This window comes from Meles meles, chromosome X, assembly GCF_922984935.1.
Source record: "Meles meles chromosome X, mMelMel3.1 paternal haplotype, whole genome shotgun sequence".
Classification (NCBI taxonomy): Eukaryota; Metazoa; Chordata; class Mammalia; order Carnivora; family Mustelidae; genus Meles; species Meles meles.
Genome location: NC_060087.1, coordinates 62,044,233 through 62,063,636, shown reverse-complemented (window position 1 = coordinate 62,063,636; position 19,404 = coordinate 62,044,233). Strand labels below are relative to the sequence as shown.

Here is a 19,404-nt window from a genome sequence, read left to right as displayed (position 1 = left end):
GACGAGCTACCTATGAACAATCCACAGGGATAAACTCATCTATGTTGCAAAATAGTGAGAAGATTTACAGGTAGAGGTGAAAAGCCTAACGAGCCTGGTGATAGCTGGTTACCCAGACCCAGAACAGAATTTTAGTTCAACTTTAAATTTACCTAACAACTTTAAAATTACAATGTAAATTTAAAATATAATCTAAAAAGGTACAGCTTTTTAGAGTAAGGATACAACCTTGCTTAGAGAGTAAAGTTAAATAAAACCATAGTAGGCCTAAGAGCAGCCACCAATTAAGAAAGCATTCAAGCTCAACAATACAACCCTTCCAATCCCAAAAATCTTAATCAACTCCTAATATATTACTGGGTTAATCTATTTAACAATAGAAGCAACAATGCTAATATGAGTAACAAGAAATATTTCTCCTTGCATAAGCTTATAACAGTCAACGAATACCCACTGATAGTTAACAACATGACAAGAATAAACCACCAATAAAACGCTTATCAAATCAATTGTTAGCCCAACACAGGTATGCATCAAGGAAAGATCAAAAGAAGTAAAAGGAACTCGGCAAACACAAACCCCGCCTGTTTACCAAAAACATCACCTCCAGCATATCCAGTATTGGAGGCACCGCCTGCCCAGTGACATTAGTTAAACAGCCGCGGTATCCTGACCGTGCAAAGGTAGCATAATCATTTGTTCTCTAAATAAGGACTTGTATGAATGGCCCCACGAGGGTTTAACTGTCTCTTACTTCCAATCAGTGAAATTGACCTTCCCGTGAAGAGGCGGGAATAAACTAATAAGATGAGAAGACCCTATGGAGCTTTAATTAACTAATCCGTAATAAACTCACTTAAACACCAATCGGCTTAATACAACTTTATTAATGGGTTAACAATTTAGGTTGGGGTGACCTCGGAGAATAAAAAAACCTCCGAGTGATTTAAGCATAGACAAACCAGTCAAAGCGCTCTATCATTCATTGATCCAATAGCTTGATCAACGGAACAAGTTACCCTAGGGATAACAGCGCAATCCTATTTGAGAGTTCATATCAACAATAGGGTTTACGACCTCGATGTTGGATCAGGACATCCTAATGGTGCAGCAGCTATTAAAGGTTCGTTTGTTCAACGATTAAAGTCCTACGTGATCTGAGTTCAGACGGGAGTAATCCAGGTCGGTTTCTATCTATTATAATAACTTCTCCCAGTACGAAAGGACAAGAGAAGTAAGGCCTATTCTATTAAAACGCCTTAGGACTAATAGATGATATAATCTTAATCTAGCCAGTCCACTTCATTTTACTAGCCCTAGAAATAGGGCTTGTTAGGGTGGCAGAGCCCAGTAATTGCATAAAACTTAAGCTTTTATTCTCAGAGGTTCAAATCCTCTTCCTAACATCATGTTTATAATTAACATCATTTCACTAATTGTACCTATCCTACTCACCGTAGCCTTCTTAACATTAGTGGAACGAAAAGTCCTAGGGTACATACAACTCCGTAAAGGCCCAAACATCGTAGGACCCTACGGTCTGTTACAACCAATTGCAGACGCTATAAAACTTTTCATCAAAGAACCTCTACGACCCCTAACATCATCCATTACTATATTCGTAATAGCCCCAATTCTAGCCCTAACTATATGAATTCCACTACCAATACCTTACCCCCTCATCAACATAAACCTAGGAATCTTATTCATGCTAGCAATATCCAGCCTAGCCGTCTACTCTATCCTATGATCAGGATGAGCCTCAAATTCAAAATACACCCTAATTGGAGCCCTCCAGGCCATGGCCCAAACAATCTCCTATGAAGTCACACTAGCCATTATCCTTTTATCAGTACTACTGATAAATGGCTCTTTCACTCTATCCACACTTATTATCACACAAGAACACCTATGACTAATTTTCCCCGCATGACCCCTAGCTATAATATGATTTATCTCAACCTTAGCAGAAACCAACCGCGCCCCATTCGACCTAACAGAAGGAGAATCAGAGTTAGTCTCTGGATTCAACGTCGAATATGCAGCCGGACCATTCGCCCTATTTTTCCTAGCTGAATACACCAACATCATCATAATAAATATCTTTACAACTATCCTATTTTTTGGCGCATTCCACACCCCTTACTTACCAGAATTATACTCAATCAACTTCATCATAAAAACACTCTTACTAACAATTTCCTTCCTATGAATCCGAGCATCCTATCCACGATTCCGATATGACCAACTAATGCATTTACTATGAAAAAACTTTCTCCCCTTAACACTAGCCTTATGCATATGGCACATAGGCCTACCCATTATAACAGCAAGTATTCCCCCACAAACATAAGAAATATGTCTGACAAAAGAGTTACTTTGATAGAGTAAATTATAGAGGTTCAAGCCCTCTCATTTCTAGAACTATAGGAATCGAACCTAATCCTAAGAACTCAAAAATCTTCGTGCTACCAAACTTACAACCAAATTCTACAGTAAGGTCAGCTAAATAACCTATCGGGCCCATACCCCGAAAATGTTGGTTTATCCCCTTCCCATACTAATTAAACCCCCTATCCTCATCATCATTATATCAACCGTTGTCCTAGGAACAATCATAGTACTAACAAGCTCCCACTGACTAATAATCTGAATCGGATTTGAAATAAATATATTAGCTATTATCCCCATCCTAATAAAAAAATTCAACCCACGAGCCATGGAAGCATCAACAAAATATTTCCTCACCCAAGCCACCGCATCCATACTCCTTATATTAGGAATCATTATCAACCTGCTACTATCAGGGCAATGAACAATACTAAACACCCCCAATTCAACCGCATCAAATATGAAAACAGTAGCCCTAGCAATAAAACTAGGACTCTCCCCTTTTCACTTCTGAGTACCTGAAGTGACCCAAGGAGTCCCATTATCATCAGGAATAATCCTACTAACATGACAGAAAATCGCTCCCCTATCTGTCCTATATCAAATCTCCCCCTCCATTAACCCAAACTTACTAATAACCATAGCTATCATATCCGTCCTAGTAGGAGGCTGAGGAGGCCTCAACCAAACACAATTACGGAAAATCCTAGCATATTCATCAATTGCTCACATAGGATGAATAATTGCTGTAACAACATACAACCCAACCCTAATAGTTCTAAACCTAATAATCTACATTGCAATAACACTCGCAACATTTATATTATTCACACTTAATTCATCCACAACCACACTATCACTATCACACACATGAAACAAACTCCCATTAATCACCTCACTCATCCTAATGACTATACTATCACTAGGAGGCCTGCCACCCCTCTCAGGCTTCATCCCCAAGTGAATAATCATTCATGAACTCACAAAAAACAACATAATCATTGCAGCAATATTCATAGAAATCACAGCCGTATTAAATTTATATTTCTACATACGACTAACATACGCAACCGCACTCACTATATTTCCCTCAACAAACACCATAAAAATAAAATGACAATTCAAAAACACAAAGAACGTGACCTTCTTACCACCACTAATTGTAACTTCAACTATACTCCTACCACTCACCCCAATAATACTAACATTACTATAGAAGTTTAGGTTAAAAAGACCAAGGGCCTTCAAAGCCCTAAGTAAGTGCAACTCACTTAACTCCTGAACTCACTCTAAGGACTGCAAGAGTATATCTCACATCTACTGAACGCAAATCAATCACTTTAATTAAGCTAAGCCCTTTCTAGATTGGTGGGCTACCATCCCACGAAACTTTAGTTAACAGCTAAATACCCTAGTCAACTGGCTTCAATCTACTTCTCCCGCCGTGAAGAAAAAAAAGGCGGGAGAAGCCCTGGCAGGGTTGAAGCTGCTTCTTTGAATTTGCAATTCAATGTGATATTTCACCACAGAGCTTGGCAAAAAGGGGACTTGAACCCCTATTCTTAGATTTACAGTCTAATGTCTTTATCAGCCATTTTACCTATGTTCATAAATCGATGATTATTCTCCACAAATCATAAAGACATCAGCACCCTTTAACTTCTATTTGGTGCATGAGCCGGAATAGTAGGCACTGCTCTTAGTCTGTTAATTCGTGCTGAATTAGGTCAACCCGGCACTTTGTTGGGAGACAACCAGATCTACAACGTAATCGTAACAGCCCATGCATTCGTAATAATTTTCTTCATAGTAATACCCATCATAATTGGAGGCTTTGGAAACTGACTAGTTCCTCTAATAATTGGCGCACCCGACATAGCTTTCCCACAAATAAATAACATAAGTTTTTGGCTCCTACCTCCCTCTTTTCTCCTCCTCTTGGCCTCTTCCATAGTAGAGGCAGGTGCAGGAACAGGATGGACTGTATACCCACCTCTAGCAGGAAACTTGGCACATGCAGGAGCATCCGTGGACCTAACAATTTTCTCCCTTCATTTAGCAGGTGTCTCATCCATCCTAGGAGCTATTAACTTTATTACTACTATTATTAACATGAAACCCCCCGCAATATCACAGTACCAAACTCCCCTATTCGTATGATCCGTCCTAATTACAGCCGTACTCTTACTTCTATCACTACCAGTTTTAGCAGCTGGTATTACCATATTACTTACAGACCAAAATTTAAATACAACCTTCTTTGACCCTGCCGGAGGAGGAGACCCTATTCTATACCAACATCTATTCTGATTTTTTGGACATCCTGAAGTATATATCTTAATCCTACCAGGATTTGGAATTATTTCACATGTTGTCACCTACTACTCAGGAAAAAAAGAACCATTTGGCTATATAGGAATAGTCTGAGCAATAATGTCCATCGGTTTTTTAGGGTTTATTGTATGAGCCCATCACATATTTACTGTAGGAATAGACGTCGACACACGAGCATACTTCACCTCAGCTACTATGATTATTGCTATTCCAACAGGAGTTAAAGTATTTAGCTGACTGGCCACTCTGCATGGGGGCAATATTAAATGATCACCGGCTATACTATGAGCCTTAGGGTTTATTTTTCTATTCACAGTGGGTGGTTTAACAGGCATTGTTCTATCAAACTCATCACTAGACATTGTCCTTCATGATACGTATTACGTGGTAGCGCACTTCCATTATGTCCTTTCAATGGGAGCAGTTTTTGCAATCATAGGTGGGTTTGTCCATTGATTTCCGCTGTTTACAGGTTATACACTAAATGATGTTTGAGCAAAAATCCACTTCACAATCATATTTGTAGGAGTAAATACTACATTCTTTCCACAACACTTCCTAGGTTTATCAGGTATACCTCGACGATACTCCGACTACCCAGATGCCTACACAGCATGAAACACAGTCTCCTCTATAGGCTCATTTATTTCACTAACAGCAGTCATACTGATGATCTTCATAATTTGAGAAGCCTTCGCATCCAAACAAGAAGTGCTAACGGTAGAACTCACCTCAACAAACATTGAATGATTACATGGATGTCCTCCCCTGTATCACACATTCGAAGAGCCAACCTATGTGTTATCAAAATAAGAAAGGAAGGAATCGAACCCCCTAAAACTGGTTTCAAGCCAATGTCATAACCATTATGTCTTTCTCGATAAAGAGATATTAGTAAAAATTACATGACTTTGTCAAAGTTAAATTATAGGTGAAAGCCCTTTATATCTCTATGGCATACCCCTTCGAAATAGGCCTGCAAGATGCAACTTCCCCTATTATAGAAGAATTACTACACTTTCATGACCATACATTAATAATCGTGTTCCTAATTAGCTCTCTCGTTCTATACATCATTTCATTAATATTGACTACCAAACTAATTCATACCAGTACTATGGATGCCCAAGAAGTTGAAACAGTTTGAACCATCTTACCTGCTATTATACTAATTCTAATCGCTTTACCCTTCCTACAGATTCTCTACATAATAGATGAAATCAATAGCCCTTCTCTAACCGTAAAAACCATGGGTCATCAATGATATTGAAGTTACGAATATACAGATTATGAAGACTTAAACTTTGACTCTTACATGATCCTGATCCAAGAATTAAAACCTGGGGAACTTCGACTATTAGAAGTGGATAACCGAGTAGTCCTCCCGATAGAAATAACTATTCGCATGCTAATCTCATCTGAAGACGTATTACACTCATGAGCTGTACCATCATTAGGACTAAAAACCGATGCTATCCCAGGGCGCCTTAATCAAACCACCCTTATAGCCATGCGACCAGGACTATACTACGGCCAGTGTTCAGAAATCTGTGGCTCTAACCGTACCTTCATGCAATCGTACTTGAACTAGTGCCTCTATCACATTTTGAAAAATGATCCGTCTCAATATTATAAACTCATTGAGAAGCTATACAGCATTAACCTTTTAAGTTAAAGATTGAGAGCGAAAACCTCTCCTCAATGATATGCCACAACTAGATACTTCAACATGATTTATCATGATCTTATCAATAATTATTACCTTATTTTTTATATTCCAACTAAAAGTGTCAAAGTATAACTTTCCAGAAAGCCCCGAACCAAAACTAGTATCTATATCAAAAACCACTACACCTTGAGAATAAAAATGAACGAAAATTTATTTTCCTCTTTCATTACCCCAACAATAATAGGACACCCCATCGTCATTATTATCATTATTATCACCATATTCCCAGGCATTATATTCCCCTCACCAAATTGACTAATCAACAACCGACTAATCTCTATCCAACAGTGACTGGTGCAACTAACATCTAAACAAATGCTGTCCATTCATAACCAAAACGGTCAAACCTGAGCACTAATACTAATGTCCCTAATCCTGTTTATTGGTTCTACCAACTTGCTAGGCCTCTTACCTCACTCATTTACCCCTACTACTCAACTATCCTTAAACTTGGGTATAGCTATTCCCCTGTGGGCAGGAACAGTAATTATTGGATTCCGACACAAAACAAAAGCATCCCTAGCCCACTCCTACTTATTTAACCTATCCCTCACCCCATGTCCCCTCTAGTAACCATCAGTTTGTTCTCTAAAGAGTCTGTTTCCCAGTTTACTTCACTTTGTTTCCCCCTATGATCATTTGTCTCGTTTCTTAAATTCCACATGTGAGTGAAATCATATGGTATTTGTCTTTCTCTGACTTATTTCACTTAGCATAACACTCTCTAGCTCCACTCATATTTCAAATGGCAAGATTTCATTATTTTCATGACCAAATATATGTGTATGTGTGTGTGTCCGTGGGTGTGTGTGTGTGTGTCTGTTTCTATGCTGGTAACATACTGTCTTGATGAATACAAGTTTGTAATACAGCTTGAAGTCTGAAATTGTGATGCTACCAGCCTTGCTTTTCGTTTTCAAGGTTGCTTTGCCTATTTGGGCCTTTTTTGGTTTCATACAAATTTTAGGATTGGTTGTTCTAGCTCTGTGAAAAATGCTGGCGTTATTTTGATAGGGATTGCATTAAATGTATAGATTGCTTTGGGTGGTATAGACATTTCAGTAATATTTGTTCTTCTAATCTATGAGCATGGAATGTCTTTCCATTTCTTTGTGGCATCTTTGATTTCTTTCATCAGTGTTTTATACTTCTCAGAGTAGAGATTTTGCCTCTTTGGTTATGTTTATTCCTAGGTATCTTATGGTTTTTGCTGCAGTTGTAAATGGGATTGATTCCTTGGTTTCTCTTTCTGCTGCTTCAGTGTTAGTGTATAGAAATGCAACAGATTTCTATATGTTGATTTTGGATCCTGAGACTTGACTGAATTTATGTATTCTAGCAATTTTTTGTGGAGTCTTTTGGATTTTCTACATAGGGTATCATGTGTGCAGATAGTGCAAATTTGAATTCTTCTTTGCTGATCTGGATGCCTTTTATTTCCTTTTCTTGTCAGTTTGCTGAGGCTGAAACTTCCAGTACTATCTTAAATAACAGTGGCGAGAATGGACATCCCTGTCTTGTTCCTGACCATAGAGGAAAAGCTATCAGTTTTTCCCCATTGAGGAGGATATTAGCTCTGGGTTTTTTTGTATATAGTCTTTATGATGTTGAGATATGTTCTCCCAGTCCCTACTTTGTTGAGGATTTTTATCAAAAAATGGTCACTGTACTTTGTCAAGTGATTTTTCTGAATCTACTCAAAGGATCATATCGTTCTTATCCTTTCTTTTATTAGTGTGGTATATCATCTTGATTGATTTGGGATTTTTGAACCACCCTTGCAAGCCAGGAGTAAACTCCACTTGATCATGGTGAATGATTCTTTTAATGTACAGTTGGGTTCGATTTCCTAGTGTTTTTTCTAAAAGATTTTATTTGAGAGAGAGTAAGCACAAGCAGGAGGGAGGGGCCGAGGAAGAGGGTGAAGCAGACTAGCTGCTGAGCAGGGAGCCCTGCATGGGGCTCAGTTACAGGACCCAGAGATCATGACCTGAGCTGAAGGTAATGGCTTAACTGACTGAGCCACCCAGGTGCTCCTCAATTTCCTAATTTTATTGAAAATTTTTGTACCCTTGTTCACTGGGGACATTAACCTGTAATTCTCTTTTTTAGTGGAGTCTATCTGGTTTTGGTATCGGGGTAATGCTGGCCTGATAGAATGAATTTGGAAGTTTTCCTTCCAATTCTGTTTTTTAAAATTGTTTGAGAAGAATAGGTATTAACTCTGCTTTATAGAATTCCCCCTGGGAAACCATCTGGCCCTCAACTTTTGTTTGTTGGGAATTTTTTGATTGCTTGTTATTCGTCTTTTCAAGCTTTCTATTTGTTCCTGTTTCAGTTGTGGTTTATATATTTCTAGGAATTTATTTCTTCCAGGTGGTCCAACTTTTTGCCATATATTTTTTCATAATATTCTGTTAGAATTGTTTAGATTTCTGTGGTATGGGTTGTGATATCTCCTCTCTTACTTGTGATTTTATTAGTTTGGCTCCTTTCACTTTTCTTTTTGGTAAGTCTGGCCAGGGGATTATCAGTTTTATTAACAGCTCCTGGTTACATTGATCTGTTCTATTGTTTTTTATTTTCTATATCATTTCTTTCCATTTTAATCTTTATTACTGTCCCTCCTCCTGCTGGCGTTAGGCTTTGTTTTTTGTTCTTTTTGTAGCCTTTAGGTATAAGATTAGGTCCAGTCTTTTCTCAAGCCTGGCAAGTATCCTTATGATTGTTGTTTGAAATTTTCCATCAGGCATGGTACTTGTATCTGTTCTGCTTAGATCTCTGGCTGTGACCTTATCTTGTTCTTTCATTTGGAATGAATCCCTCTTTCTTGGCATCTTGCCCCTGTCTCTAACTTCCGTGTGTTAAAAGAGCCAGTTATGTTTCCTGTTCCTGAGAGGAATGGCTTTATGAAGAAGAGGTCATATAGTGTCCAGAGCCTGGCACTTCTGGGAGTAGCTCTTTTGTTTTGGCTGCTCTATCCTTCAGGCTAGTCATCTGCAAAGGCTCTCCTTGCCTGCAGTGGACAATATTTAGTCCTTGGCCAAAATGTGGTAAGTTTTAACTAGGTGTGCTCTGGTCTGCTTGTGAAATGAGACCTGCTACTACTTCCACTAGAACTGAAGACCTCTCTGGTCAGGAGATGTCGTGGAGGCCGAGAAAAACAAGGCTGTACCTACTCGAGTCTAGCCCTGTCATAAGTACAGCCATCTTGACAAAGCAAAAGCTGGCACCTTGCACCCCCTCTCCACCCATTCCCCTCCCCTCAGTAATATATGTGAACAAATAGTTAACTTGTAGAGATCACAATCCTGCAAGACAGGAGTCTCCCTCAGTTTACAAATGTCCCAATGCAAAATCTCACTAACAAGGATGCTTGACAGGAGGAATGTGACATTCCACCAGGAAACTCCCAACTGTCTTCATGTTAGTGCCTCATTTGAAGGAAAAACGGCCTTGGCTTGATAATAACCAGGCCTCCAATATCCTGACAGTCTTCTTTACCCTGATAGCCCTTCTGAACATCCCCTTTGTCCTCACCCACCACCGAGTCCACCCCTACTCTGCCTTTAAAAACTCTGACTGTAATCTGGTTCGGAGTCCAAGTCCGTACTCCGCTGTGTCAGGTATACTTGTGCCCAAGCTTAAGCGTGTCACCTCAGGGTCCAAGTCCCTACTCCTTTGCGTCGGGTACACTTGGACCCAAGCATAAGCTTGTCAAATAAACCCTCGTGTGATTACATGGGTGTTGGCTCCTGGGTGGTCTCTCAGACGTGAAAACTTGGGCATAACAATGTGATGTTGCAGGGTTTTCTCCTGGTCTCCTGAGGAACGGGGTCTACCACCCTGGGACTGAGACAGGCTTCACCAAGAAGGGCAGTAGTACTGCTGGAGCACAGGGGTTTGGGACCTGGTATAAGCAAGTTCCTACCATTGTTGCTTTATACAGGTGTCTCTGTGTTTATGCTGAGGGACTAGGGACGGAAGTGACTCTGGCCAACTCTTTTGTCACTAAGAGAGACATCTCCCTGAACTCTGCCTGTCAGGGACTCCAAGAAAAGTCAAATAATCTTTCCCCCACCCCCACCATGTGGCCCAAGAGTTCTTCATATCACTATTTCCATGCCATGTTCCCCTGGGTTTTTACCCTACCTTCTCTCCAGGAGTAGGCAGTGCCCTTGGGGCTCTATCTCAGTCCTGCCTGCTGACCTTCAAAATGTTAGTCTTTAAGCCTTCCTAGTTGCAAGAATTCATGAAAATCAGCCCTTCTTGTTTTCCCGGTCAGTGGCTTTGGGGATTCTCCTTGTGCATTCCACTGTGTGCTCCTCTCTCATCTTTCTCCACAGCCAAAGCTTCTAACCTGTATCCTTGATCTGAATCTTTGATCTCAGCCAAATATCCATACTTCCGATCTTCTTCCATGTGGTTTCTTCTCTCCCTTTAGTTGTGGAATTTGTTCTGTAAGTCTTCAGGTTGATGTCTGGGGCATTTAGAATGATTTGTTAGTTATATAGTTGTGTTTGAGGGACAAAATGAACCTTGGGTCCTCGAAGTATGCCGCAATCTTAGCTCTAACCTATCTCCCTTTATTTTTGAAAACTGTCATAATTATGAACACTGAGATTAATTGATAGATTATCCATATTACAATTCTTCCACGGCAAATGTTGCTTTCATGTTCTTATTATCATTTATTACCCATCAGTTAAATATTTTGATACAATATGGAATTTGTTTATTCTTGATTAGTAGACGCTGTAACTGAAGCCCAGTAAAGCCCAAATCTTTAACTCAGTGTCCTAGGAAAAATGTGAGCAGAAATTTCAGATAGAGACCAGATTTGGCTCAGACTGATGCATTGAATTAGTTGGAAAGGTGATATCTATCACTATAGGAGTCAGTGCTTCTGCATTAGTACTTCTGTTAGGGTTTCAGTAGTTTGAAGTAACTGTCTAGAACATCAGACAGGTTCGTACTGAAGTGCAGGTATAAAACCATATTTCAAGCAAATTATTTTTATATTATCAGCCATTTAAATTTAATTTGTCTTGTTTCGCGGCACCTAGGTGGGTTAGTCGTTTAAGCGTCTTTCTTCAGCTCAGGTCATGATCCCAGGGTCCTGGGATTGAGCCCCACAATGGGCTCCCTGCTCAATTGGGAGTCTGCTTCTCCCACTCCCTCTGCCCCTCTTTTCCCTCTCCCCCTCCACTCATGCTCTGTCTCTGGCTTTCTCTCAAATAAATAAAAATCTTAAAAAAAATGTGTCCTGTTTCTTTTCATCACTGAATATGATTAGGATTTGACAACACTTGTTTCCCACATGGAGGAAAATCCTGCTATTAGCAATAGGAATTATTCAATGGGATCATATTCCCCACTAATGTCTTTCCTTTAACCGCCTTCAGATTTTAAGAAAACTTGTAACTATGGCTTCTGAAATTTAGATGTTTTTACCAAGTGAGGCATTATTTGTAGGGTTAATCACTTGTACAACTCAGGGCCTAGGAAATTTTCTAAATGATACAAAATTGACAGACTATTCAAAACAAGATTGTTTTTAATGACATGAATTTCAAAGCAGTTTAAACTGTGTAGATTCCTTATTGAAGAAAGAAACCCTAACACCATAAAAATGACACTCAAACAGTATACAACAGTGTTTCTCAAAAGTTGAATGTGCATCAGAGTCTCCTGGACCTCACCACTGGAATTTCTGATTTAGTAGGTCTGGAGTAGGGCCTGAGGACTTGAGTTTCTAAGTTCCCAGGTAATGCTGATGTTGCTGGTCTGGTGGCCACAATTTTTGATATCGGGTACTTCTTCTTTTATAATATAAGAATCTCATGATATACATTTCCTTAGAAATACTGATTGAGCTGTACCCTACAAATTTTGATATATTGTGTTTTCATTTTCATTTTGGGTAAAACACTTTTTCTCATTTCTGTTTTGATTTTTCCTTTGATCTAGGGTTATTTAGAAGTATGTTATTTAATTTCTAAATTTATAGTATTTTCTAGATTCTTTTTTATTATTTTTTTAATATTTTATTTATTTGACAGAGAGAAATCACAACTAGGCAGAGAGGCAGGCAGAGAGAGAGGAGGAAGCAGGCTCCCTGTGGAGCAGATAGCCCGATGCGGGTCTTGATCCCAGGACCCTGGGATCATGACCTGAGCCGAAGGCAGAGGCTTTAACCCACTGAGCCACCCAGGCACCCCAATATTTGTCATTTTTAATACATTCTCAAAATTGACCAACCACGACTATTCTAATTCAAGAATATTTTTATTAATCCAATAAGAAAACCTGTATTCATTAGTAGTCACTCTCCATTTTGCCTCCCTCTAGTCCCTGGAAAACACTAATTTATCTTCTGTTTCAATAGATTTACTTATTCTGAACATTTGACATAAAGGTAATCATATAATATGTAACCCATTTTCAGTTTATTTTCATGTTTGGTGTAAGGAAAGAGTTCAACTTCATTCCTTTGCATGTGGTTATCCAGTTGTCCCAGTACCATTTATAAAAAAGACTTTATTCCCCACTGAATTGTCTTGGTACCCTTGTCAAGAATCAATTGACCAGAAGATATGAACAGACACTTCTCCAATGAAGACATACAAATGGCTATCAGACACATGAAAAAATGTTCATCATCACTAGCCATCAGGGAGATTCAAATTAAAACTACATTGAGATACCACCTGACACCAGTTAGAATGGCCAAAATTAGCAAGACAGGAAACAACGTGTGTTGGAGAGGATGTGGAGAAAGGGGAACCCTCTTACACTGTTGGTGGGAATGCAAGTTGGTGCAGTCATTTTGAAGAACAGTGTGGAGATTCCTCAAGAAATTAAGAACAGAGCTCTATGACCCTGCAATTGCACTGCTGGGTATTTACCCCAAAGATACAGATATAGTGAAAAGAAGAGCCATCTGTACCCCAATGTTTATTTCAGCAATGGCCACGGTCGCCAAACTGTGGAAAGAACCAAGATGCCCTTCAACGGATGAATGGATAAGGAAGATGTGGTCCATATACACAATGGAGTATTATGCCTCCATCAGAAAGGATGAATACCCAACTTTTGTAGCAACATGGACGGGACTGGAAGAGATTATGCTGAGCGAAATAAGTCAAGCAGAGAGAGTCAACTATCATATGGTCTCACTTATTTGTGGAGCATAACAAAGAACATGATGGACATGGGGAGATGGAGAGGAGAGGGAGTTGAGGGAAACTGGAAGGGGAGATGAACCATGAGAGACTATGGACTCTGAAAAACAACCAGAGGGTTTTGAAGGGGCGGGGGGGGTGGGAGGTTGAGGAACCAGGTGATGGGTAATAGGGAGGGCATGTACTGCAGGGAGCACTGGGTGTGGTGCAAAAACAATGAACACTGTTACGCTGAAAATAAACAAATAATTAATAAATAAATAAATAAATAAATAAATATTTGTGGCAACTGGAAAAAAAAAAAGAATCAATTGACCATAAATATAAGGGTATATTTATGGACTCTCAATACTGTTTTATTGTTGTATGTTTATCGTTAGGCTAGTTTTGAGTACTGTAGCTTTGCAGTAAGTTTTGATATCAGGGAATGTAAAATCTTCTACTTTGTGCTTTATTGGAATTGTTTTGGCTACTTGGAGTCCCTTACAATTCCTTATGGATTTTAGGAAAAACTTTTCCATTACTGTAAAATGAGCCACTGGGATTTTTATAGGATTTGCACTGAATCCACAGGTCACTTTGAGTAATATTAACATCTTAACAATATTCTTTTCCAACCCATTAACATGAGATGTCTTTCCATTTATTTGTATTTAATTTCTTCCAGCAATGTTTTGTAGATTTTTGTGTACAAGTCTTGTACCTTCTTCATTAAATTTATTCCTAAGTATTTTATTCGTTTTGATACTATTGCAAATGAAGTTATCTTATTAATTTCCTTTCAGATTATTCATTGCTAAAATATGGGTATTAGAGTGATTTTCTGTATTGATCTTAAATACTGTAACTTTGCAGAACTTGTTTATTAGCTCTAAATGTTTTGTGTGTGTGTGTGTGTGTGTGTGTGTCTTCTTCAGGATTTTCTACATATAAGGTCATGTTGTATGCATATAGAGATAGTTTTAGTTATTTCCAATTTGAATGAATTTTATTCCTTTTTTGCCTAATTGCTGTGGCTACAAATTCCATTATAATACTGAAAAAGGTGCTGAAAGCAGGCATCTTCGTTTTGGTTCTGATCTTATGGGCAACAATTTTAGAATTTCATCTTTGAGTATAATTATAAAATGTATATGTGTTCATCTCTTAAAATGTTTAAAGTCTATTTTGATTGGACTTCCAGGGAAAATGGCAGAGTAGGAGGTCCCTGAACTCATGTCATCCCATGGATACAGCTAGATGATATTTGCATCAGAGCAAACAACCCAGAAAAGTACCCCAAAGACTGGCCCAACAAACTCCACAACTAAATGTAGAGAAGCCACATCAAAGAGTGTAGGAAAGATGAGGACTTGGTGGGAACCTAAACCCCATGTGTCTGACCACCAGAAGGAGGTAGCTGTGGGCACAGAGAAGGGTGAGAAACAGACTAGTACAGTGAGGAGGCTACAAAAGGAAGAGAAATCCCCATAACATTGAAAATGCTTTGAAAATCAGAGGGATCAAATTTCATGGTGCTTAACAACTAGTGGGACTTAAAGCCTGAAATTTAAAAAAAATAGTGGGCTTGCTTGTGAGAGAGTCTAGAGGATCTAGGAAACTGAGCCCTTGCCACTAAAGATATAGCACAGCAAACAGCCTGTGGAAATACAGCTTGGAAGCAGCAGTTTGAAAGGTACCTGGGGCTTATGGGAGGGAGAGTTGGTTACTAATCTAAGAGTTTGCTCAGGGACTTCACCAGGAACAAAGGAGCTGGCAGATGTCATTTCTCTCCCCAGCCTGACACTATAAACACACGGCTACCTGCAGGAATCAGTGCAGCACCAGAACTTATTATGTAACTCACTTACATTATGCTCTGTCCCCTTCAGCTAGACCTGTTTCAGTCCCAGTGCTTTGGATACCCTCCCCAAGAAGACCCATGCAAACTTTAAAAACACTGTTTCTCCTGAACTCCTGTGGAGAAGGAGCACACCTTATTAAAAGTGCACCTCTTGAAAGGAAAGAAAAATAAAATAAGATGAAAATTGAGAAAGAGGCAAACCATAAGAGACACTAAACTCTAGGAAACAAACTGAGGGCTGCTGGAGCGGAGGAAGTGGGGGGAAGGGATAATCAGATGATGGGCATTATGGAAGGCACTTGATATAATGAGTGCTGGATGTTATATGCAACTGATGAATCACTAAATTCTACCTCTGAAACTAATAGTAAAAAAAGAGACAATAAAAAAAGTACATCCTTTGCCTGCACATACTTTGGCAAGCAGCCCAAGCTGGCTCGGGCCTACAGGGTGGCTGCACGTCCCCTGTGGGACAGGACCAATGCCCACACTTGTGAAAATGTGCCCCTGTTCAAATGTGCACACTTTGTGGAGTGCCCTGTCACCTCTGCAAGCTTTGTGGAGCCCTGCCTCCTGCTGGAGGAGGACCAGTACTACCTAGTTAAAAGTGTATGTCTGGCAGAGTCTACAGTCTCTCATGGTTCATCTCGCCCTCTGATTTCCCCCAATTCACTTTTCCTTTCCTTCTCCTTAAGTCCTCCATATTAGGGTTTTGGAGGGGAGGGGGATGGGGGTTAGGTGAGCCTGGTGGTGGGTAGATATTGCATGGAGCACTGGGTGTGGTGCATAAACAATGAATCTTGGAACACTGAAAAAAAAATTTTACAAGTGTGTCTGGCCCACTACTTTCAAGAGCAAGAGACATAGTTGACTTTCCTAACACAAATAGAGAGTTAGGCAAAATGAGGAGACTGAAGAATATATCACAAATTAAAGGACAGGACAATACCATAGCAAAACACCCAAGTGAAAAAGATATAAGTAAAATGCCTGATAGAGAATTTAAAGTTATGATCATAAGGATAGACACTGCATTTGAGAAAAGAGTGAAGGAAATCAGTGAGACCTTAAGAAGGAGGTAGAAAACATAAAAAACCTATCAGAGATGAAGAAAAGAATAAATGAAATTAAAAATACAGTTGGTAGAATAAATAGCAGGCTGGAAGAAGCAGAATAAATTGATGAACTAGAATCCAGAGTAATGCAAAGTAATAAAGCTGAACAAATGGCAGAAAACTGAATTATGCAAAATTAGACTTAGAGAATATGGTGGCTGCATCCAGCATAATAACATTTGCATTATGGAGATCCCAGAGGGAGAAGAGAGAAAAAAGTGGGAAGAAAATTTATTTGAAGAAATAATAGCTAACAACATCCCTAATCTAGTGAAGGAAACATATCCAGATACAGAAGGCACAGAGACCCCCCAACAAAATCAATGAAAGGAGGTCCACACCAAGACACATAGTAATTACAATGGCAAAAAAGTAGTGATAAAGAAAAAATTTTTAAAGCAGCAAGAGAAAAGAAGACAACTACACACAAGGGAAACTCCATAATAAGGTTTTAAGCAGATTTTTCAGCAGAAATTTGCAAGCCAGAAGAGAGTGACATGATAAAATCAGAGTTCTGAAAGGGAAAAATCTGCAGTTAAGAATCTCTATCCAGCAAGACTATCATTGAGAACAAAATGAGAAATAGAATTTCTCAGACAAACAGAAGCTAAAAGATTCCATGACCACTAAACCAGCCCTAAAAGAAATATTAAAGGGAATACTCTAAGTGGAAAGGAAAGACCCAAAGTGGCAGTATGAAAAGTATGAAACAAAAAAGCAGTAAAAATAAATATTTCTATAAAAAAATCAAAAGTATTCACAAAATAAAGGGATATAAAATATGACACCGTATGCCTAAAATGTGTATAGGGAGGAAGAAGTAAAAATGGGTTCAGACTTCAGGGACCATCAACTTAATAATAGACTGCTATATATGGAAGACATTTTATGCAAAACTAATAGTAACTATAAATCAAAGACCACTAGTTGCTGAAGGGATATTGTTTTTCCTAATGGGTATTCTTTCCTGTTTTTGTCAAAGATTGGGTTCATTTCTTAGTTTTCTGTTCTGTTCTATTGCTCTATGTGTCTATTTCTGTGCCAGTACCATACCATTTTGATCATTTTTATTATTTGATCATTATTTATTTGATCACCTTTGTAATACAAGTTGAAGTCTGGAGCTGTGATGTCTCTAGATTTGCATTTCTTTTGAAGATTGCTTTGGCTATTCAGGGCCTCTTGAGATTCCATAGAACTTTTAGGATTGTTTGTTGTAGCTCTGTAAAAAATGATGTTGGTATTTTGACAGAGATTGCATTAAATGTGTAGCTTGCTTTGGGTAGTATAGAGATTTTAACAATATTTGTTCTTCCAATCCATGATCATGGAATGTCTTTCAATTTCTTTGTGTCCTCTTCAGTTTCTTCCATCAGGTTTTATAATTTTCAGAGAAGAGATATTTTACCTCTTTGATTAGGTTTATTCCTAGGTGTCATGGTTTTTGCTGCAATTGCAAATAGGATTGATTCCTTGATTTCTCTTTCTGTTGTGCTTCATTCTTGGTGTATAGGAAGTGCAACAGATTTCTCTATGTTGATTTTGTATCCTGTGACTTTACTGAAATTGTTTATCAGTTCTAGCAATTTTTTGGTGGAGTCTTTTGGGTTTTCTATATAGAGTATCATGGCATCAACAAATAGTGCAAGTTTGACTTCTCCCTTGCTGATTTGGATGCCTTTTATTTATTTTTCTTGTATGATTGCTGTGACTGGGATTTCCAGTACTATGTTGAATAAACATGGTGAGAGTGGACATCCTTGTCTTGTTCCTGACCTTAGGGGGGAAGCTTTCAGTTTTTCACCATTGAGTAGGATGTTAGCTGTGGGTGTTTCATATATGGCCTTTATTATGTTGATGTATGTTTCCTCTAAACCTACTTTGTTGTTGGTTTTTATCATGAATGGATGTTATATTATACTTTGTCAAATGCTTTTTATGTGTCTACTGAAATGATTATATATTTTTTATCCTTTCATTGATTTATCACATTCATATTCAACTATTGAACAATCTGTGGTGTTGGTTGTGATTTCTCCTGTCTCATTTGTGAGTTTATTTATTTGGGTCTTTTCATTTTTCTTTTTTGATAACTCTGGCTAGGGGGGTTATCAATTTCATTAATTATTTTGAAGAACCAACTCTTGGTTTCATTGATCTATTCTACTGGTTTTTTGTTTGTTTATTTGTATATCAATTATTTCTGCTGTAATCTTTATTAATTCCCTTCTTCTGGTGGCTTTAGGCTTCATTTGTTGTTCTTTTTCTATCTCCTTTGGGTGTAAGGTTAGGTTGCTTATTTCAGATTTTGCTTGCTTCTGGAGGTAGGACTGTATTGCTATACACTGCCCTTTTAGGTCTGCTTTTGCCGCATCCCAAGGGTTTTGGACTGTCATGTTTTCATTTTTTTTAAATGATTTTATTTATTTATTTGACAGAGAGACAGAGATCACAAATAGACAGAGAGGGAGGTAGGGTTGGGGGAAGCTCCCTGCTGAGCAGAGAGCCTGATGCGGGGCTCGATCCCAGGACCCTGAGATCATGACCTGAGCTGAAGTCAGAGGCTTAACCCACTGAGCCACCCAGGTGCCCCTATGTTTTGTTTTGTTTTGTTTTAATATTTTATTTATTTATTTGACAGAAAGAGAGAGAGAGAGAGAGATCACAAGTAGTCAGGGGGCAGGCAGAGAGAGAGGAGGAAGCAGGCTCCCCGCTGAGCAGAAAGCCCGATGCAGGGCTCGATTCCAGGACCCTGAGATCATGACCTGAGCCAAAGACAGAGGCTTTAACCCACTGAGACACCCAGGC

The 19,404-nt window shown here is 38.8% G+C and overlaps 1 pseudogene; it reads left to right on the top strand.

Moving 5' to 3' along the window:
- The first annotated feature begins 3,978 nt into the window (after positions 1-3,978).
- LOC123935134 lies at positions 3,979-5,610 on the top strand (annotated as a pseudogene).
- Positions 5,611-19,404: the final 13,794 nt, after the last annotated feature.